The following is a 24,503-nucleotide window of genomic DNA, read 5'->3' on the forward strand; positions in this document are numbered from 1 at the left end:
TTTTTAGTTGTTTAGTTTTCAGGCAAGATGTGAGAAGAAAGGAGTTTCCCATTCCAAGAAAATTAGTCCAAGTCATTAGGCCTCTGTGTGGTTTGTTTTTACAAACATGCATGCACAAAATGGAGCACCAGAGATGATGGGGCAAATTTCCATGCTTAAAATTCAGTCCTACTGGGAGACAGGAGAAAGGCTTCCTCAGAAAACATCGGACCCACTGATCTGTACTCAACAACTTCAAATACAAAGTTGGTCCAATTAACCTCAGTATTGCTAACACTTAATCAAGAAAGATCTGATTCCAGCAACTTATTTTAGACTGTTTCACTAAGGGCAGCATTAAGGTAATTTAGGTAAAAACAAAATTTAAACAAGGAAAGGGAATGTTAATTACTTTAGGGAAATGTGTAAACTTCCTCTTCATTGAATGTTCAATGGTTATTTGTACTAATTGCTCTTTAGTGACTATTTATTGTGCACATTATACAAGTTGCTCTTCAGAATTGCTGATTCAGAGATCACAGGAAAACTGCAGAACTACCAATAAGTTCATCAGATGTAGAGAATCCTAAAACCCCTTACATTCTTAACTCCTTTAGCATCCTCTGCACAAAGTTATCAATGACTCTAATGACCCAGTTCTGCCACATCCCAACTTGCTACTCTGACAGGTGCTCAGAATGTAAGCCGCAAGTTTTACACAGGTTGATCAACATGCAAAGTTGAAAGACATGGCTAAATGGTTCCTGACATTGCAACAAGTTCTTGAAAAGAGATAATCTTTTCAAGCTGTGGTGTCTAGTTATCTTTAAGAAGGAGGGAAGGAAGAAAGGAAGGAAGGAAGGAAGGAAGGAAGGAAGGAAGGAAGGAAGGGAGGGAGGGAGGGAGGGAGGGAGGGAGGGAGGGGGAAAAGAAAAGAAGAGAAAAGAAAAAGCTTAGTCTTTTTGTGTGTGTTGTAAGTGTGGAAGTTTTTGTAAAGAAAAGAGCAGCTTGGATTCAAAATGTTTTATTTTCGCCTTTTTTTTAAGAAAGAACATTATAATACTGCAAGTCTCCCACCACCACACACACACACACACACACACGCACACACACGCACACGCACACACACGCACACACACACACACACACACACACACACACACACACCAAATTTTGTCCAGGAGGCCAAATTTTGCTTTCTGTCTTTGGTCTAATGTCTGAGAGTTAACATCTCTCAGAAAGCCTCTTCCTTCTACCTCTCCAGATCCCACCTGTTCTTTCAGAGCAGATCAAGTCCTCCCACCTCCAACTTCTGAGTTGACTTCCAGATGCATCAGCACATGTCAATTCCCCTCTTCTCTGAAGCATCATTGTCTGGGTCACTTGTGGTATCTCTTCTTTCTTGGCTCTTTGCCTTTATTAAACTGTTCAGCTTCTCCATAATCAGAGTATAAATTCCAAGAGGGCTAGGAGAGTGTTTCATTTCATTTCAGACTAGGGACAGGATATTTTCATGAACTAGTCAGAGGGTGCTGTGAGTGCACTAACATAGTTGGAGAGTCAGGAAAACCACCCCACAGGGGTACCCCAAAGACACATTCTCACACATCCAGCTAGACCTCTCTCTAACTTGTTATTCCAGCAAAGACTCGGGGCTCTCTTTGCCTATACTTTTTGAAAGCACATCCACCTGATACTCAATTATTTGAGTTCTGCATCATTGATAAAACCACCTTCTTTTCTTCCTTGCAAAAACAACAACAAAAAATCTGAGCTAGAAATAAGTCCATTACAGGTTTAATGGATCCCTGACATATTTTTATTTTTCTCTGATACATCTGTATTATGTATATCATGGTGCTACTACATATGGATTGGTTCCAGGTCATTGGTTGGCAAACCTGTACTCCAATTCTGGAATGGTATTTCACTTGCAGACTTCACTGTCTATTGAGCAAGTATGTTATTTGTGTCAGAACAGATGAATAAATAATGCAGCAGACCTACTGCCCAGGGATTTTGTGTTCTGTAAGCAAGTGGTAGCATTATACCAAATTTATGCATAGGTAGCTGAGGAAAGAGAAACTTTATGCATCTAAAAAGTAAAAAAATTAACTTCAAGGATTTTCTTCCTAAATTAGAAAAGGGACTTTCTTATTTAAACATATTTGTGTGCAGTATTTATAGAAGCATTATTCACAATAGTCAAAAGGTAGATGCAACCTAAGTGTTCATCAATAGATGAATGGATAAACAAAATGTGATATATATATGTACACACGCATAACAGAATATTATTCACTAAGGACATTGTAACACATGCTATAACATGGGTGAATTTTGAAGACATTTTGCTAAGTAAAATAAGTCGATCACAAAAATACAAACAAGGAAATGGCACCTCATAACTTTCTGAACTTTGTAGGAATGTAGCTGTGTCACTTAATTGTTAGGTTGAGTCACAGGTCACTGTGTCACTTAATAGCTGTTTGAACTATAAGTTTGTAAGAACAGTTTTGTTTGAATTATAACTCTTCAGAATGTAAGCTTGCAGTCATCTTGAGAAACTGCTGCTGGTGGTACAGGCCACTTCCCAATATCATTTGCAGATGTTCCTCTACCTTTGCTCTGCTTTGATAAGTTACTTATGGCAAGAATTCCTGCTCATGGTCTTTGGTCACATGGCCAAGAATTCAAACCCACCAATGTTATGATGGTTAAGAAATGATATCAAATTTCCTATAAAGCCATGTGTAACCTAAGCTTGAGGCCCAGAGTTTCAGAGCACTAGCTCATCTGGTTCCACTGGAGTAAGAAATCTGAGTTCTCCAACCTTCCAAGTGGTGACTGGTCTCTTGTTGAATGTGATTTCTACAACAATATGATTCCATTTATATGAGGTTCCCAGGTTAGTCAAATTCATACAGACAGAAAGTAGAATAGTGCTTTCCATGGGTCACAGAGAGAGAGGAACTGGGGGTTAGTGTTTAATGGGTCTAGGATTTCAGTTGAGGAAGATGAAAAAGTACCGGAGCTGGATGGTACTGATGACTGTACCACAATGTGATGTGCTTAATACCACAGAAATGTGCCCTTCAAATGATTAGAATGCTAAATCTTATGCATATTTAAAACAATAAAAGGTGGGGGGGGCAGCTTCCCATTTCTTCACTTGGCTAACCCCAGCCTAGCTGTTCCATTGACTGAACAAACAAAAAGACTGCTGCCTCATGATTGTTTTCTAGTTAAGATATTTTTAGAAAGATGTAAATATTTTCTAGAGGAAACACATTTTAACAACATTCTAATACTGTAAACTTTTATCACCATCACCTTTACATACCAAGTAGGTTTTTACTTACTCTGTCCCTAAATATTTCTTACACCTTTTGACATCTGAAATTCCATGCACGGGGATAAAACTTGGGTTCCACAATGAAAAGGAGGAATTCACAAACACATAAGAAAGAAAAGATATTTTCTGAAATTCATTAAATCAGTATTGCATACAGCAGGATTTTGCAATGTACTAGGAAACTAGAAATTCTATTTTAAAAAAATGTATCCCAGACATACCAAATCAACATTTTTTTGGACTATGGAGTTGTAAACTGCATTTTAAATTAGCTCTTTTAAGTTATATTTATGCTCATTAAAGTTTGAGAACCTGCAGACTAAAACATAGTGAATGATACCAGTATAGGGAATCTTCCTCCTTAGAAAAGCAGGAAAAGATGAAAAACCAGGAGATTTTGGTAATAGGAGTCTGAGAAAGTGGAGAAATATAAACTGGGTACACCAAAATCAAAGTTACAACATCTCTTTGTAGAAACCTATAGCTGTACTCACAGTTCTTTAAAATAGATTACATCAGAATCACATCACAGACTTTGTGTGTGTGTGGTGCTGAGACTTGAACCCACACGTGCTAGGCAAGCACTCTACCAATGAGCTACACCTCCACCACAGATATAAATTAAAACTACAAAGAGGTAAAAGCTCTCATTGGGAGATGCACCAAAGGCAACAATCTGTGATAAATGTCTTGGAGACACTGAAGGAACTACATAAGGTGTCATGTGTTAATGGCAAGAAGAGAGGGGAGTAAGTAGTCTCTTGTCAGTTTCAGCCTTGACTGGCCTGTCCAAATTCAAATAGGATTTTGTATTACTTGGTGTTTTTATTTTATTTGAATTTCCAAAGTAACTTTACTCACATCCCACAGCCACACAAAGACTTTTATGCTTGACTTTGTTGCAGTTTTCTCTCTCATACATTCTAGAACTGTGGAATATCTTCCTATGGCCAAAACAACACCATATAGAAAGTATCCAAGCAATTCAAAGAATGCATAAAGTGGTTTTTATCTCTTAGGGACTTACTTTTCCATCAAAAAGCAAGGGATGGGAGGAAGGAGAGTTTAAAATCCAACAATATATGAGTTAAAAATATTGTCAGTGATGCAAAAGCTCTAGTGTTCACACAGCCTTTTGACAGTCCCAATATATACGCTACAATAAGGATTTCAGAACACTCTGACTGCAATATAGCTTAGTCAATATGGTGTGGGTGATAAGGCTCATATCTCTTCTCTTCAACTCTTCTAATGTCCATTTTGTGCCTTCCTTCTGTTCTCTCTGCCTGCATGTCTATATTTAACTCCTTACCCTCAGTAAAGAATGGCATCTCTGTGACAATATTAAGAATAGTGCCTTCTTTTAACACGTTTCATTCATGAAATAAAGTGATACCTGTCAGCAATTAAAACAAAGTAGCATGAATAAAATCACTTTGGAACAATTATCTAGGAAACGGCCATCATCACTCCCCTCTCCATACCTTAGTGCTTCGTGTCCATGCCATACTCCAGGTATTCTGGGTCCAGAAAGAAGCAGCTGTCTGTGTAGTATGTGAGGGCCAGAGAAAATGAATGAATACAAGTACATTATGAAGGAAAAATCATCAGGTTTCATAACTAAATGAATGGGAGAGGCTAGGAAGGGAAGACAGACTGCAGCCTAAATCAGAGGTTCAAGCTGGATGCTAAAGAAAATCATGGTACCACACACAAAAATAGAAAAGGGAAGAACTGGTTTTCACAGCAAAATGATGCATTTCATTTTAGGCATAGAATTTTCAAGCTGATGACAGGATATGCAAATAGAAACATCTGGCAAACAAAATGCAGATGTAACACTGAAACTAAAGAGAAGGGTCAGTACTAGAAATGGTGAGTTAGTTGTTTTAATGTTTGTGATTGTTATATCATCATAATCTAGGAAATATCCGAAGGGGGATAGAGAGACAAAGCAGAGAATATGGCTGGACCTTTAAGGTACAAAGAGGAAGAGAAGCCAGTGAAAGATACAAGAGAAAAGTAATTAGAGAAATTGGAGGAAAACTATAGTTGCTCAGAGTTGCAGAAGTCAAAGAAGGAAAACAATCAAGAAAGTAGGCATTTCAGTTGCATGAAAAACTAGATTTAGAAATTAGGAGGCTCCTGGTGTATCTTAGTAGAGTCATATTCTAGGGTAATGAGGAAACGGTAAGACACATTATGACATTACCAGCCAAAATAAAAAAGAGAACTGTTTTTGAAAGCAGTGATGCTTTTTGCATTGGACACAGAATTTTCAAACTGATGGCATAATATCCATTTAGAAACCAGCCAACATAGGTACAGTGGGAACCCCTTCACCTAGGGTGTTGACCTAAACCTTCAAGTAGAATTCCCTGAACGCCCCTGAGATCCAGACACCCAGCCGAGATTGGCATCTGCCTGGTCCTCAGGGTGTGTTAGTGTGATCTTTCTGGAGTAGATACCACCAGAAAAATTTCCAACAATCCCATTAGAGCTAAATCCCAGCTACCAGAACTTCTCATGTAGAACTCTGCACCAGTCCCAACCTGGGAGTGCATTAATCTAGCTCTTCCAGACAAAACTCTGATAGACAGTGCTTCCTATTCCATCCCACCTTGCACCTCATCCTTCCCTGGTGAGCAGAGAAGCTGAAAGCTATTTCAACCAGTTTTGGTTTCACTCCAGCTGGCAGCTCAGGGATCGACACAAAAGGAGGAAGGGTTTTTCTTGTTAAGTGCTACATAGCCCAAGAAGAAATGGAAAGAAGGGCAGTGAGCATAGGCAGTGAATATACATCCTTGACCATAGTTACAACCCAGTCAGTGAAGACCATTCTTTCACTTTTCATAAATTCCTTTTGTGAGTGTTGTTCTTATATTTGTTGATTGATTTGTGTATAACACATATGTATGTAAGTGTGCATATAAATACACATCTGTTTCTTTTTATTATTTTTTTCTTTTTCTTATTTCATTGTTTTGTTTTGTTTTATTGTTTGAGGGTTGGTCACAGGGGGAGGTTGTTGGCTTTTTATTTTGTTTTGTTTTTATTTTTGCTTTTATTTCCCCTGTTACTTTCTCTCCCTCCTTAACCCTCTGATAGCCAGATTTTCTTCTTCTCTCCCTCTAAGACTCCCCCATTTCTTTCTCTCTGCTTTCTCTATTTTCATATTTTGAATATTCTAAACTTTCTTTTACCTTCCTGCTCCATTTTCTTTCTTCTTAAGTGTATTTTCCATCTTTTTTTTTTTTTTAGTTGAAGATGGACACAATGTCCTTTTTTTATTTGCTTATTTTTTTAATGTGGTGCTGAGAATCGAACCCAGTGCCTGACATGTGCTAGGCAAGTGCTCTACCACTGAGCCACAACCCAGCCCTCCATCTTTTAGGACTACTTCATTTAAACAATTCCTGTCCCCACCATTCATGTTGTGCTTATTAGCACTGTGGATGTCAAAGCTGTTTACTTTAATGCTAGATCTAGTTGCTATTGTTAATTGCTGACCCCACCATTCCTGTTTTTGAGGTTATTAGTGTCATAGATGTCATAATAGACACCTGGTGTTTATTTTAGTGTTGTATATTGTTTGCTGTTCTTGTTTCCATTGTTTATTTCCCCTTTTCTGTGAGATGCTGGGAATCTAGTGTGACACCAAGAATCCACAGGATAGGTACTCAGTTGCTGACCTACACCCCAATCCAGCTAAGAGACAATGTGCCTAGAGTCACACACAAGCTAACACTGCTCAAACTTCAGCAACACTTTAACACAAAGAATAGGAAAAACAAAAATTGCAAACTGACAATGAGTTCCCAAGTAGGAACAGCTGGAACATGGTGGGCAGCCTCGGGTCCCACTCACAGTCTTCCATTCCTATAGAACAACAAAGAGAAATAATGACTGTGGACACCATACCTATGGAGCCTCTATATAGATTGCTCCCATAACTTTTTAGAACATACAGAGTTGTCAGGTTTATAAAAACAATCACAGAGAGTGTGTCTCAAATAAACTGCTGTATACAACTTACTTACCTGATTTTTAAGAAGGACCTCACTCTTGTGAGACCTACAGAGGAAGTGGGATCATCAAGTTCAAACTCAATACACACTGTATCAGAGTACACCAACCAGCACCAAAGAACCAGCAGGCAAACTATACTACAAAACCTATTTGGAAATATGTTCAACAATTCACAACAACCATACACCCCAGACTATTTCACCCAGAGAAGACTATGCCCAAAAAATTCCCTCACATAAAAGCAGAAAAGAAATGCATCTCAACAGATTCACAAATCTAAACACAGGAATACAAGAAATCTGAAAAACCAAGGTGTATTAGCCAACTTTTCATTGCTGTGACCAAAACGCCTGACAATAACAACTTAGAGGAGGAAAAGTTTATTTGGGGCTTATGGTTTCAGAGGCTCAGTGCATGATCAGTCAATCCCTTTACTCTAGGCCTAAGTGAGACCAAACACCATGGTAGAAGGGCATGGCAAAGGAAAGTTGCTCAGTTCAGAGCAGCTGAGATGCTATGAGAGAAGAGAAGAGAGAGGGGAGAGGGAAAGGGCATGAGAGAGAGAGAGAGAGAGAGAGAGAGAGAGAGAGAGAGAGAGAGAACACGCTGTTGAAGTGCCAGGAGCAAAATATAAACCTCAAAGACATGCCTCCAGTGACTTCTTTCCTCCAGCCACAACCTACCTGACTACAGTTACCACCCAGTACAATAATTCTTTCAAATTATTAATCCAGCAAATGAATTAATCCACTGATGAGATTTCTCAAAATCTGATCATTTCACCTCTGAACATTCCTGCATTATCTCACACATGAGTTTTGCAAAGTAATATGACATCCGCTAAGGTTCATAATTCACCAGCAAAGATATGCAAAGATATCAAAGTGGAAGAAGTAGTGGATAAAAAATTCTAAAGAATAATTTTACCAAACAAACAAAAAACCTAGGGAATACCAAGAGAACACAGAAAACAGCCGCATGAGTTGCATGAATTAAGGAAGTCGGTACAGGGTATGAGTGATGAATCCAACAACAAAGAGATAGAGATATTAAAACCAAACAAAATTTTGGAAATGAAAGGCACAAAAGAAATCAAATAAAAAATTCAATTAAGGAGAAAAGAGAGAAAGGAAAGCGTGAGGAGCCGCTGCCACCGCCACCAGCTCAACGGCGCCAGACCGCAGTCCACGGAGCACCCACCCGGCCACCGCCGGTCCAGTCCGCCGCATCCTCGGACTTCTTTCAGCGATCTGTTAAAACGTGGTGGATTACTATGAAGTTCTAGGCATGCAGGAACATGCCTCACCCAAGGACATCAAACAGGCATATGGGAAACTGGCACTAAAGTGACATCCAGATGAAAATCCTGAGAATAAAGAAGAAACAGAGAGAAAATTCAAACAAGTAGCTGAGGCATAGGAGGGGTTGTCAGATGCTAAAAAGTGGGACACTAAGACGAATCTGGCAAGGAAGGCTTAAAGGGTGGAGGTGGAGGTGGAAGTCATTTTGACAGTCCTTTTGAGTTTGGCTTCACATTCTGGAACCCCGATGATGTCTTCAGGGAATTTTCTTGGTGGAAGGGACCCGTTTTAGTTTGACTTCTCTGAAGACCCATTTGAAGACTTTTTTGGGAACCGAAGGAGTCTCGTAGGAAGCAGAAACCGAGGTGCGGGCTCATTTTTCTCAGCTTTCAGTGGATTTCCATCATTGGGAGCTGAATTTTCTTCATTTGATACAGGATTGACTTCATTTGGGTCACTAGGTCACCGTGGACTTACTTCATTCTCTTCTACATCATTTGGAGGCAGTGAGATGGGTAACTTCAAATCTATATCAACTTCTACCAAAAGAGTAAATGGCAGAGAAATCACTACAAAAGGAATTATCGAGAATGGTCAAGAAAGAGTACAGGTTGAAGAAGACGTCCAGTTAAAGTCCTTAAGGATAAATGGTAAGGAGCAGCTACTATGCTTGGGTAACAAGTAATTCAATGCACACATTTAACAGAAATGTTAAGCTATAACAAGCGCCATTTGAGAATTAACAGGAACTTTTTTTTTTTTTTTTTTGACGATTTTAGATGAACTCGACTTTCAGTATAATTGTACCTAATCCAAAGTATTTATAAACAGCTCCCTGGAGCCCTATTTGTAATAAACTTTTGAGTTTATTGTTGGAACCACACAATAGCCCTATTTTTTTCCCTTAACATTGTTGTAATTTCTGTATGCACTCTGCTTTTTTATTAAACGTAATCCAAGTTGAGCCTTGACTTTGAGCAGTGTTAGGACAAGATCGTATTCTAACACCAGCAAGGATCTGCTTTCATTCTGTTTGACATGTGAGCCAAATAGTGTCAGCCTGCTGTGAGCTAACATTGCCAGGATGAGTCTCCTGGAGAAATTTTTTTTTTCAGTATTTAGTAATGAAAGATATTAATGCATTAATGGTAATACATTTCTGGTTCAATATAAATTTAAGCATGTTTTCTAGTTGTACATGAATGCTGGCAGCTTGGTAAAGTTTTGACAATTGTTTAAGTATGTAATGTTAAGCTTAGGTTTAAAAAAGCTGGTAAACTGTGTCTTTGTCCTTTGCTTTAAAAATAAAAAAAAAAGAAGAAGAAAATAAATGTGAATGTGTTTGGTATATTCTTTTCCAAAAAAAAAAAATTCAGTTGACAGTCTCTCCAATGGAGTAGATCATGCAGAAGACAAAATCCCAAAGCTGGAAAATGAAGTGGCCAGCTTTAAAGATTAAGACAGTATTAAAGGCTGGGGAGATAGCTCAGTTGGTAAAGTGCTTGCCTTACAAGCACAAGGCCCTGGGTTTGATCCCCAGCACCACAAAAAAAAAAAAAAAAAAAAAGACAGTATTAAAGAACTTCCCATGCGACTTTATAATTAAATTGCCTAACCTACAGAGCAAGGTTAGAATTTTGGTTTTGTTGTCTGGTTTCATTTTGCTTTGCTTTTAGTGCATTATAGTTATATGTAATAGTGGGATATATTTTGTCATATTCATAAATGTATATAACACAGTTTTCTCCATTAAAATCCCCATTACTATCCCTTTCCCCCATCCCTCCCCTTAATTCCCTTCTTCTGTTCTATTGGTCTTCTTGCTATTTACTTATTTTTTAATTGATGCATTAGAGTTAAATATAAAACTGGTATGTATTGTGATATGTGATAAATATGCACATAGCATATTTTGGTCAACTTTATTCCCCAGTTCTTCCCCTTTACCTCTCCTCCTTCTCCACCCTTGGTACCCTGCTTCATCTCTACTATTTTTTCTTCTATTTGTCCGGGAATGTATTTCCCATTGCTATGCACAGACTTAGAATTTATATGGATCGATCTGCTGAATGTACCACCACAAGCCATATAGGAAAAGATAATATTTATTAAGACATATAAAGTATATACAAAAGGAAAACCATCCCAGGTAGCATACCAACTCAGCACTGGAGGGATATCACAGGCATTTCACAGCATACATAACCAAAGAAAGCAGTCTTGTCACCTTTGAGTTCTTCTCATCTCTCTTAAATACACTGAAGTAGACATATAAAGTTATTGTCTGGAGCCACTGGGCTCAGTGCCATCAGTATGTTTGGTCTCCAGACCTGGATCTGACCAGGAGCCAGCCCTTGAGAGTAGAAACCAGATGTCTTTAAGTTTTTTAATGTTCTCAGACAGAGAGCTTATCTGTCCATGAACAGGGCACTGCCAGACCACTAAGTTTCGCATGCAAATTGTTTACTTCTGGCCCTGATTTCACCTTTTGGAAGCACTGTTAAACAAGACTTCATTTTTCTCTACACTATTTTCACAAGATCTCCTTTTTTAATTCATTTTATTAAATTTCTGGAGCTTTCACATATAAGCAAAAAACATTTGACCATTGACTTCCTCAGCATAGTTTATTTCAGTTAGCATAATGTCCAATTCATTTACCAGTAAATGCAAGGATAAACTTTTAAAAGCCTCAAGAAAAAAATGTCAGGTCACATTTGGAGGTAAACCAATCAGAATTACTTCTGATTACTTAGCATCAACTCTAAAATCCAGGAAAGAAAATAATTGTCAGCAGCTTGATCAGAATTCCTGTCTTGCTGTCACTCCCTGTGTCTCTTGTCCCTTTCATTCCTACTCTCTTAGGTTCGCCGTACTGCGTTGATGTCCCGCAGGCCAGGACAGTTGGCGCCCAACGTGGTTGACTCGAGCCTTTTGTCTGAGAAGCGAACGCCGCCCTCCGGGGAAGCCTTGGCCAAGCGGGATTCGGGATCGCCTCGGTAAACGCGACAGGGAGTCAGATCCAGGAGGAGAGTGAGGCTGGCGCAAGGTTTTTTCAAGATGGCGGACTAGAGGGCGGCTGCATTTCACGTTGCTCCAGGACGCAAGATTAAAAAGAGGAGATAGTGAGAGACTTGGGACCAACTCAAAGCTGCCAGGTGAGTCTCTCCCATTGGGGAGGCGTCCTGGATGGGGCGGTAGCCCCGGAATGGAGGGAACTTTGTGAAGTAGAGTTGCTCGGCGAGACGCCCCTCCCCCCAATGGAGCGGTAAACACAGACAACTGGGAACATCGTAGAGGAGGTGGCTCAGCACAGCGCTTGGACTTGGAGCAACCACTGGGGCTCCGGGCAGCTGCCTGAGGAGGAGCTGCGTGGCGAGCTGTTTGGACGCAGAACGACCGCTTCTGAACTCAGGGGGGCTTCCCGGAGAAAGAGGAGGAGCACGGCGGGTTGCTTGGTCTAGGAGTGACTACATCAGAGTCACAGGCAGTAGCCAGAGGAGGAGCTGTGTGGCGAGCTGTTTGGACTCAGAACGACCACTTCTGAACACCGGGGGGGGTTGCCCGGAGGAAGAGGAGAAGTGCGGTGGGTCACTTGGTCTAGGAGTGACTGCATCAGAGACACAGGCAGTTGCCAGAGGAGGTGGGAGTGGTGAATTGATGGTCTAAAAGCGACGGCTCCTGAACACCGGTGGCCTGCCTGGAGGAGGAGCACGGTGGGTCACTTGGTCTCGGAGCCACCGCTCCTGAACACCCGGGGGGCTACCCTGAGAAGGAGGAGGAGGAACAGGGCGGGTCACTTGGACTTGGAGTGACTGCCTAGGGCTACGGGTGGTTGGCGGGAGGAGGAGACGCGAAGTGAGTTGCTTGGACTCCTAGTGACTGCGTCGGAAACCGGGCAGCTGTCCGGAGGAGGAGGTGTGTGGCGGGTCTCTGGGTATTGGAGCTATTGTATGGGGCTCCAGGTGGCGGCTCAGAGGAGGGGCCGCATAGCCAGGCGATTAGGTGCAGAGCAGGGTCCCAGGAGCTAGGTGGCTTCTTGCTGGAAGAGCCACACAGAGACACGCTTAGGGGAAGAGTGAAGTTTCCAGGACTGCGGGCAGATTCTCTGAGGAGAGGCAGTCTAAGGAGACTCGCCTGCGAAGGGTGAGGCTCCCAGGCCCAGGAGGTAGGTCCGGGCCCCTGGGAACGTTGCAGAGGAAGACAGCCCAGCCCAGGCGGTAGTTGTAGATTGAAGGGAACCTCTAGGAGGGGAACTGACCAGCGAGATCTTCCCACCGGGTGAGTCTTCCCTGCCAGGTGAGGTTTTCCCACAAGGACGGTAAAAACAGAGACACAGGCACAAACAGACCTTACCTCAGCCCGCAGCCTAGTTCCCCGTTGGATGACCATTGGTCAACAAGTGGAGGCACCTCTGCCCACTAGCAGGGAATATACACCACCTGAGGGTCACCACCCCTAGAGAGGCAGCTTCTTCGTGGAGCTCCGCATTATCAACTTCCTCCAAGACTTCAGGCTACTGAAGGATAAGAGGGGATATACTAGCAATCTTCAGGGACATTATAAGTCGATAGAGGAAATCTGCAATATCTTAATGACCCACTGATTCCTGAACAATATGAGAAAAAAAGGGAAGAAAATGCCCCAAACAAATCTAGATGTTACATAAATAAAATCCAGCGACAGCATGGCAGAAGAAATGACAGAAAGGGAGTTCAGAATGTACATAATTAAAATGATCAGGGAAGCAAACGATGAGATGAAAGAGCAAATGCAGGCATTGAATGATGAGATGAAAGAGCAAATGCAGGCATTGAATGATCGCACCAATCAACAGTTAACAGAGTAAATTCAAGAACCAAAAGATCATTTCAATAAAGAGTTAGAGATATTGAAAAAAAAACAAACAGAAATCCTTGAAATGAAGGAAACAATAAACCAAATTAAGAACTCCATAGAAAGCATAACCAATAGGATAGAACACCTGGAAGACAGAACCTCAGATATTGAAGATAAAATATTTAACCTTGAAAACAAAGTTGAATAAACAGAGAAGATGGTAAGAAATCATGAACAGAATCTGCAAGAACTATGGGATATCATGAAAAGGCCAAATTTGAGAATTATTGGGATTGAGGAAGGCTTAGAGAAACAAACCAAAGGAATGAACAATTTATTCAATGAAATAATATCAGAAAATTTCCCAAATCTGAAGAATGAAATGGAAAATCAAGTCCAAGAGGCTTATAGGACTCCAAATACACAAAATTACAACAGACCCACACCAAGGCACATTATAATGAAAATACCTAACATACAAAATAAAGACAGAATTTTAAAGGCTGTGAGAGAAAAGAACCAAATTACATTCAGGGGAAACCAATAAGAATATCAGCAGATTTTTCAATCCAGACCCTAAAAGCTAGAAGGACCTGGACCAAATTTTTCAAGCTCTGAAAGAAAATGAATGCCAACCAAGAATCTTATACCCAGCAAAACTTACCTTCAAATTTGACGATGAAATAAAATCATTCCATGATAAACAAAAGCTAAAAGAATTTATAAAAAGAAAGCCAGCATTACAGAACATTCTCAGCAAAATATTCCATGAGGAAGAGATGAAAAACAAAGAAGCAAATCAGCAAAGGGAGGAATTATCCTAAAGGAACTGTCAAATAAAGGACGAACCAAGATGTGTCAAAAAAGTAATAAATAAATAAATAAAATTCTAAATATGAACCAAATGACCAGGAATACAAATCATATCTCAATAATAACCCTGAATGTTAATGGCCTGAATTCATCAATCAAAAGACATAGACTGGCAGATTGGATTAAAAAGAAAGATCCAACAATATGTTGCCTGCAAGAGACTCACCTCATAGAAAGAGATACCCATAGGCTAAAGGAGAAAGGATGGGGAAAAACATACCATGCACATGGACTCAGCAAAAAAGCTGGAGTATCCATCCTCATTTCAGATAATGTGGACTTCAAGCCAATGTTAGTCAGAAGGGATAAAGAAGGACATTTCATACTGCTTAAGGGAAGCATAAATCAGCAAGACATAACAATCATAAATATCTATGCCCCAAACAGTGGCTCATCCATGTATGTTAAACAAATCCTTCTCAATCTCAGAAACCAAATAGACCATAACACAATAATACTAGGTGATTTTAACATGCCTCTCTCACCACTGGACAGATCTTCCAAACAAAAATTGAACAAAGAAACCATAGATCTCAATAACACAATCAATAATTTAGACTTAACAGACATTTATAGAATATACCATCCAACCAAGAGCAAGTACACTTTCTTCTCAGCAGCACATGGATCCTTCTCTAAAATAGACCATATATTATGCCACAAAGCTAATGTCAGCAAATACAAGAAGATAGAGACACTACCCTGTATTCTATCAGATCATAATGGATTGAAGTTAGAAATAAATGAAAGAGTAAAAAACAGAAACTACTCCAACACCTGGAGATTAAACAATATGCTATTGAATGATGAATGGATAACAGAAGATATTAGGAAGGAAATTAAAAAATTCTTAGAGGTAAATGAGAACAAAGAAACATCATATCAAAATCTCTGGGACACTATGAAAGCAGTACTTAGAGGAAGATTTATTTCATGGAGCACATTCAATAAAAGAAGCAAAACTCAACAAATAAACAACCTAACACTACAGCTCAAAGCCCTAGAAAAAGAAGAACAGACCAACACCAAAAGTAGTAGAAGACAGGAAATAGTTAAACTCAGAGCTGAAATCAACAAAATTGAAACAAAAGAAACAATACAAAAAATTGACAAAATAAATAGTTGGTTCTTCGAAAAATAAACAAAATTGATAAACCTTTAGCCACACTAACAAAGAGAAGATGAGAGAAAACCCAAATCACTAAAATTCGGAATGAACAAGGAAATATCACAACAGACACAAGTGATATGCAAAACATAATTAGAAGTTATTTTGAAAATTTATACTCCAACAAAATAGAAAATTTCGAAGACATCAACAGGTTTCAAGAGACATATGAATTGCCTAAACTGAACGAGGAGGACATACACAATTTAAATAGACCAATTTCAAGTAATGAAATAGAAGAAGTCATCAAAAGCCTACCAACAAAGAAAAGTCCAGGACCAGATGGGTTCTCAGCCCAGTTCTACAAAACCTTTAAAGAAGAGCTCATTCCAATACTTCTCAAAGTATTCCGTAAAATAGAAGAGGAGGGAACCCTCCCAAACTCATTCTATGAAGCCAATATTACCCTGATACCTAAACCAGACAGAGACACATCGAGGAAAGAAGATTTCAGACCAATATCCTTAATGAACATCGACGCAAAAATTCTCAACAAAATTTTAGCAAATCGCATACAAAAACATATTAAAAAGATAGTGCATCATGATCAAGTGGGTTTCATCCCAGGGATGCAAGCTTGGTTCAACATCAGGAAATCAATAAATGTAATTCACCATATCAATAGACTTAAAGTCAAGAATCACATGATTATTTCAATAGATGCAGAGAAAGCATTTGATAAAATACAGCACCGCTTCATGCTCAAAACACTAGAAAAAATTGGGATAGTGGGAACATTCCTTAACATTGTAAAGGCCATCAATGCTAAAACCATGACTAATATCATTCTAAATGGTGAAAAACTGAAAGCATTCCCCCTAAAAACTGGAACAAGGCAAGAATGCCCTCTTTCACCACTTCTTTTCAATATCATCCTTGAAACTCTAGCCAGAGCAATCAGACAGACCAAAGAAATTAAAGGGATACGAATAGGAAATGAAGAACTCAAACTATCCCTATTTGCTGATGATATGATTGTATACTTAGAGGAACCAGGAAATTCCACCAGAAAACTTTTAGATCTCATAAGTGAATTCAGTAAGGTAGTGGGATATAAGATCAATGCACATAAATCTAAGGCATTTTTATACATAAGCAATGAATCTTCAGAAAGAGAAATTAGGAAAACTACCCCATTCACAATAGCATCGAAAAAAATAAAATACTTGGGAATCAATCTCACAAAAGAGGTGAAAGACCTCTACAATGAGAACTACAGAACACTAAAGAAAGAAATTAAAGAAAACCTTAGAAGATGGAAAGATCTCCCATGTTCTTGGATAGGAAGAATTAATATTGTCAAAATTGCCATACTACCAAAAGTGCTATACAGATTCAATGCAATTCCAATTAAAGTCCCAATGATGTACCTTACAGAAATAGAGCAAGCAATTATGAAATTCATCTGGAAGAATAAAAAACCCAGAATAGCTAAAGCAATCCTTGGCAGAAAGAGTGAAGCAGGGGGTATCGCAATACCAGATCTTCAACTCTACTACAAAGCAATAGTAACAAAAACGGCATGGTATTGGTACCAAAATAGAAAGTTGGATCAATGGTACAGAATAGAGGATACAGACACAAACCCAAATAAATACAATTTTCTCATACTAGACAAAGGGGCCAAAAATATGCAATGGACAAAAGATAGCCTCTTCAACAAATGGTGCTGGGAGAATTGGAAATCCATATGCAACAGAATGAAACTAAACCCATATCTCTCACCATGCACGAAACTAAACTCAAAATGGATTAAGGATCTCGGAATCAGACCAGAGACTTGCATCTTATAGAAGAAAAAGTAGGTCCAGAGCTTCAACATGTCGGCTTAGGACCAGACTTCCTCAACAGGACTCCCATAGCACAAGAAATAAAAGCAAGAATTAATAACTGGGATAGATTCAAACTAAAAAGCTTTCTCTCAGCAAAGGAAACTATCAGCAATGCGAAGAAAGAGCCTACAGAGTGGGAGAAAATCTTTGCCAGTCATACTTCAGATAGAGCACTAATCTCCAGAATCTATAAAGAACTCAAAAAACTCTACACCAAGAATGCAAATAATCCAATCGACAAATGGGCTAAGGAAATGAATAGACACTTTACAGAAGAAGATCTACAAGCAATCAACAAACATATGGAAAAATGTTCAACATCTCTAGTAATAAGAGAAATGCAAATCAAAACCACCCTAAGATTCCATCTGACCCCAATTAGAATGGCGATTATCAAGAATACAAGCAACAACAGGTGTTGGCAAGGATGTGGGGAGAAAGGTACACTCATACATTGCTGGTAGGGCTGCAAATTAGTGCAGCCACTCTGGAAAGCAGTGTGGAGACTCCTTAGAAAACTTGGAATGGAACCACCATTTGACCCAGCTATCCCACTCCTTGGCCTATACCCAAAGGACTTAAAATCAGCATATTACAGAGATACAGCCACATCAATGTTCATAGCTGCTCAGTTCACAATAGCCAGATTGTGGAACCAACCTAGATGTCCTTCAATTGATGAATTGATAAAGAAACTGTGGTATATATATACAATGGAATATTACTCCACCATGAAGAATGATAAAATTATGGCATTTGCAGGCAAATGGATGAAACTGGAGAATATCATGCTAAGTGAGATAAGCCAATCTCAAAAAACCAAAGGACAAATGATATCGCTAATAAGTGGATGATGACACATAATGGGGGGTGGGAGGGGTTAGTGTTAGGGTTAGAGTTAGGGTTAGGGAGGGGGGCAAGAATGGAGGAAGGAAGGACTGTATAGAGGGAAAAGAGGGGTGGGAGGGGTGGGGGGAAGGGGAAAAAGTAACAGAATGAATCAAACAACATTACCCTATGTAAATTTATGATTACACAAATGGTATGCCTTTACGCCATATACAAACAGAGAAACAACATGTATCCCATTTGTTTACAACAATAATTAAAAAAAAATCCCAATAACATTCTTCATAGAACTAGAAAAAGCAATCCTGAAATTCATTTTGAAAAATAATAGGTCCAGAATAGCCAAAGCAATCCTTAGCAAGGAAAGTGAAGAGGGAGGCATCACAATACCACAGAGCTATAGTAATAAAAACAGCATGGTATTGGCACCAAAATAGGCAGGTAGACCAATGGTACAGAATAGAAGACACAGAGACAAACTTACATAAATGCAACTATCTCATATTAGACAAAGGTGCCAAAAACATTCACTGGGAAAAATGGAAAGCCACATATAACAAAATGAAGTTAAACCTTTATCTATCACCCTGCATGGAACTCAACTCAAGGTAGATCAAAGACTTAGGCACTAGAACAAAGACCCTGAGGCTATTAGAAGAAAAATCAGGCCCAAATGTTCACCATGTCGACCTAGAATCTGACTTCCTTAACTAGACTTGTTTTTCAAAAGAATAAATTCAATTATTAGTATATTTTGAATCTTATCAATAAAAAAGTCATAGAAACTTTTCTCATTATGTGTTTACATATCCTTAATTCAGCCCCTTGACCTACAAAGATTAAACTATTTAGGATCTGGGCCTCTGTAGGAAATGTCTGTCAACCTGCTGTGTAGCGGTGATTTGTAGTGCCCTTTGGATGGTTAGTTCTGAGTCAACCTGGCAGGCAGTAGTCTCCAGTCATTCAGTCGAACACTAACTAAGGTGATGCTTGCTGCAAAGTATTCTGTAGATGTTATTAAAATCTACCATCACTTGACCTTAAATAAAGGTTATTATTATCCTCAGTAATCTAGGTTGGCCTAATTCAATCAGTTGACTGACTTTAAGAGGACTGAGTTTCCTCAGAAAAGAAGAAATTCATCTGTGGCAGCAGCTTCTGCTCCTGTCTGAGAGTTTCCAGCCTGTCCTGCCGGCCCAGATAGGCAATATTTTTTAGTTTCTGCCAGCCAAAGGGCAAAACCAGGGATATTGGTAGTTATGCACTGGAGAAAATGGGCTTTGAAACCTGAATTCTCCAGATTTCAGACTTGCCTAGCCAACTCCACAATCGCTTCAGCCAATTCCTTGTATAAATCTCTTGATTGATATCCTTAACCCACTGGTTCTGGTGGAACCCTGACTACTACAGCTGCTCTTTGTAAAGGCACCCCCTAAGTTTTGTTGCAAAAACTGAAAAGTTAATCACTTTAAATAAAGCAAAATTCATCTTAAAAAAAAAAAAAGAAAATAATTGTCAACCAAGATTGTTATATCCAGAAAAGCTACCCTTCAGAATTATAGCAGAAATAAATATCTACCAAGATAAGCAGGAATTAAAATAATTCATGAGTACTAAGCTAGCATTATAGAAAATACTTAAAGGAGCACTACACACAGAGTAAAATAAAAACAAACTTCAGAGCTAGTGAAAGGTAAATTTTATTGGAAGAGTAGTTAAACAAAAAAGAAACAGGACCAAATTGAACATTAGCTCAATCAAAATGCAGGAATTAGAACATTTATAATAACACAAAATGTAAATGATCTCAACTCTCCAATTAAAAGACTGGCAGAATGCATTCAAAAAATAAGACCCAACTACATGTTGATTCAAGAGACTTACCTTATACACAAAGACAGCCAAAGGCTGAAAATTAAGGGATAGAAAACATTCCATGTAAATGAAGCCCCAAAACAAGCAGGAGTTGCTACTGTCATATCCAACAAAGCAGACTTCAAGTTGAAATTACTCAGAAGAGACATAAAAAGTAACTTCATGCTGGTAGAGGGAACAATCTAACAAGAATATATAACAACAGTAAATATTTATTCCCCAAACATCACTATGCCTAATTACATAAAACAAACACTACTCAACTTAAAAACTCAGATAGACCCCAATACAATAATACCGGGTGATTTCACTAATAGGCCATCCAGATATAAACTCATTAAAGACTTTTCACACCTAAAAAATATTATAAATCAAATGGCCCTAACAGATATGTATAAATATTTCAACAAACAACAGCCAAATTGACTTTCTTCTCACCTCCTCATACAACTTTTTTCGATATAGGCCATATTTTAGGCCACAGAGTCTTAGCAAATAAAAAAAAATCAATATAATTCATTGGAATTCATGCTAAATGAGTTGATTTTAGGTGCTCTTCCTACAAAAAACAAATTTTTGGTAATTATGTGAGACAATGAATTAAAGTTAATTTGCTTCATTCTAGAAACATTTTTATTACCTATATGTACCCATAACATCATTCTGTATACCTTAAATGTACACAATAAGAATTTTAACAGAAAAAAATGTCGAACAGATGAATTCCATTGAAGAAATATAGTTTATCAAAACACTAGCCCTCAAAAAATGACACAGGCTAAAATGAAATGGTTTTAAAAGCAGATTGTAGCAAACCTTCAGAGACTATATTATACCAAAGTTTCTGTGTTCCAAAGAGGAGGGAAGGGCAAAAAAAGTCTGCCTTATTTACCCTTCTAGATAGCTTTTTAACCTGACCCTATCCTGTATGCCAATGATTGCCTGAGCTCAGATTCTCATACTCTCTTACCTGAACTCTCTGATCTTTCCTCATCTAATTTTTTGCATGTTGAATCTAGGAAGGTAACTTTCTGAAAATAAAAACCTGATCACATCACTTCTCTCTTTAAAATCCTTCAAGATCTCCCCATTTACCCAGAATAAATTTTAAAATCTTTTTTTTTTTTATTTATTTTTTTACGTTTACATAGGGTAATGATGTTTCTTTTTTTTCCCTTCCCCCCATCCCTCCCACCCTTTTCCCTTTATACAGTCCTTCTTTCCTTCATTCTTACCGCTCTCCTTAGCCTAACTCTAAACCTAACCCTAAACCTAATGCTAACCCCTCCCACCCCCATTACATGTCCTCATCCGCTTATCAGCGAGATCATACGTCCTTTAGTTTTTTGAGATTGGCTTATCTCACTTAGCATGATATTCTCCAATTTCGACCATTTGCCTACAAATGCCATAATTTTCTCATTCTTCATTGCGGAGTAATATTCCATTGTATAAATATGCCACAGTTTCTTTATCCATTCATCAACTGAAGGGCATCTAGGTTGGTTCCACAATCTGGCTATGGTGAATTGAGCAGCAATGAACATTGATGTGGCTGTATCTCTGTAGTATGCTGATTTTAAGTCCTTTGGGTATAGACCAAGGAGTGGGATAGCTGGGTCAAATGGTGTTTCCATTCCAAGCTTTCTGAGGAATCTCCACACTGCTTTCCAGAGTGGCTGCACTAATTTGCAACCCCACCAGCAATGTATGAGTGTTCCTTTTTCACCACATCCTCGCCAACACCTATTGTTGCTTGTGTTCTTGATAATCGCCATTCTAATTGGGGTGAGATGAAATCTTAGGGTAGTTTTGATTTGCATTTCTCCTATTACTAGGGATGTTGAACATTTTTTCATATATCTGTTGATTACTTGTACATCTTCTTCTGTGAAGTGTCTGTTCATTTCCTTAGCCCATTTGTTGATTGGATTATTTGTATTCTTCGTGTAGAGTTTTTTGAGTTCTTTATAGATTCTGGAAATTAGCGCTCTATCTGAGGTATGGTTGGCAAAAATATTCTCCCACTCTGTAGGCTCTCTCTTCACATTTCTGATAGTTTCCTTTGCTGAGAGAAAGATTTTTAGTTTGAATCTATCCCAGTTGTTGATTCTTGCTTTTATTTCTTGTGCTATGGGACTCCTGTTAAGGAAGTCTGATCCTAAGCCAACAAGTTGAAGATTTGGACCTACTTTTTCTTCTATAAGATGCAGGGTCTCTGGTCTGATTCCAAGGTCCTTGATCCATTTTGAGTTGAGTTTTGTGTAGGGTGAGAGATAGGGGTTTAATTTCATTCTATTGCATATGGTTTTCCAGTTTTCCCAGCACCATTTGTTGAAGAGGCTATCTTTTCTCCATTGCATATTTTTGGCCCCTTTGTCTAGTATGAGAAAATTGTATTTATTTGGGTTTGTGTCCATGTCCTCTATTCTGTACCATTGATCTACCTGTCTATTTTGGTACCAATACCATGCCGTTTTTGTTACTATTGCTTTGTAGTAGAGTTGAAGATCTGGTATTGCAATACCCCCTGCTTCGCTCTTGCTACTGAGGATTGCTTTAGCTATTCTAGGTTTTTTATTCTTCCAGATGAATTTCATAATTGCTTGCTCTATTTCTGCAAGGTACATCATTGGGATTTTAATTGGAATTGCATTGAATCTGTATAGCACTTTAGGTAGTATAGCCATTTTGACAATATTAATTCTGCCTATCCAGGAACATGGGAGATCTTTCCATCTTCTAAGGTTTTCTTGAATTTCTTTCTTTAGTGTTCTGTAGTTCTCATTGTAGAGGTCTTTCACCTCTTTTGTGAGATTGATTCCCAAGTATTTTATTTTTTTTGATGCTATTGTGAATGGGGTAGTTTTCCTAATTTCTCTTTCTGAAGATTCATCACTTATGTATAAAAATGCATTGGATTTATGAGCATTGATCTTGTAACCTGCTATTTTACTGAATTCACTTATGAGTTCTAAAAGTTTTCTGGTGGAATTTCCAGGTTCCTCTAAATATATAATCATGTCATCAGCGAACAGGGATAGTTTGAGTTCTTCTTTTCCTATTCGTATCCCTTTAATTTCTTGGGTTTGTCTGATTGCTCTGGCTACAGTCTCAAGGACAATGTTGAATAGAAGTGGTGAAAGAGGGCATCCCTGCCTTATTCCAGTTTTTAGGGGGAACGCTTTCAGTTTTTCACCATTTAGAATGATATTAGCCATGGGCTTAGCGTAGAGTGCCTTTATAATGTTTAGGAATGTTCCCACTACCCCAATTTTTTCTAGTGTTTTGAGCATGAAGGGATACTGTATTTTATCGAATGCTTTTTCTGCATCTATTGAAATAATCATGTGATTCTTAACTTTAAGTCTGTTGATATGGTGAATGACATTTATTGATTTCCGAATGTTGAACCAACCTTGCATCCCTGGGATAAAACCCACTTGATCGTGGTGCACTATCTTTTTAATATGTATTTGTATGCGATTTGCTAAAATTTTGTTGAGAATTTTTGCATCGATATTCATTAAGGATATTGGTCTGAAATTTTCCTTCCTCGATGTGTCTCTGTCTGGTTTAGGTATCAGGGTGATATTGGCTTCATAGAACGAGTTTGGGAGGGTTCCCTCCTCTTCTATTTCATGGAATAGTTTGAGAAGTATTGGAATGAGCTCTTCTTTAAAGGTTTTGTAGAACTCGGCTGAGAACCCATCTGGTCCTGGACTTTTCTTTGTTGGTAGGCTTTTGATGACCTCTTCTATTTCATTGCTTGAAATTGGTTTATTTAGGTTGTGTATGTCCTCCTCGTTCAGTTTAGGTAATTCATATGTCTCTAGAAATTTGTTGATGTCTTCGAGGTTTTCTGTTTTGTTGGAGTATAGATTTTCGAAATAGCTTCTAATTATGTTTTGTATTTCACTCGTGTCTGTTGTGATGTTTCCTTGTTTGTTCCGAATTTTAGTAATTTGAGTTTTCTCCCTCTTTCTCTTTGTTAGTGTGGCTAAGGGTTTATCAATTTTATTTATTTTTTCAAAGAACCAACTATTTATTTTGTTAATTTTTCCAATTGTTTCTTTTGTTTCGATTTCGTTGATTTTGGCTCTGATTTTAACTATTTCCTGTCTTCTACTACTTTTGGTATTGGTCTGCTCTTCTTTTTCTAGCGCTTTGAGCTGTAGTGTTAAGTCGTTTATTTGTTGATTTCTACTTCTTTTTTTGAATGCGCCCCATGAAATAAATCTTCCTCTAAGTACTGCTTTCATAGTGTCCCAGAGATTTTGATATGATGTGTCTTTGTTCTTGTTTACTTCTAAGAATTTTTTTATTTCCCTCCTGAATTCTTCTGTTATCCATTCATCGTATAATAGTGTATTATTTAGTCTCCAAGTATTGGAGAAGTTTCT

At 38.5% G+C, this 24,503-nt stretch overlaps 1 pseudogene; it reads left to right on the plus strand.

Annotated features, from left to right (window-relative positions):
* Positions 1–8,620: 8,620 nt before the first annotated feature.
* LOC124993607 (dnaJ homolog subfamily B member 6-like) lies at positions 8,621–9,349 on the plus strand (annotated as a pseudogene).
* Positions 9,350–24,503: the final 15,154 nt, after the last annotated feature.

The sequence above is a fragment of the Sciurus carolinensis genome, chromosome 9 (assembly GCF_902686445.1).
Source record: "Sciurus carolinensis chromosome 9, mSciCar1.2, whole genome shotgun sequence".
Lineage (NCBI taxonomy): Eukaryota > Metazoa > Chordata > Mammalia > Rodentia > Sciuridae > Sciurus > Sciurus carolinensis.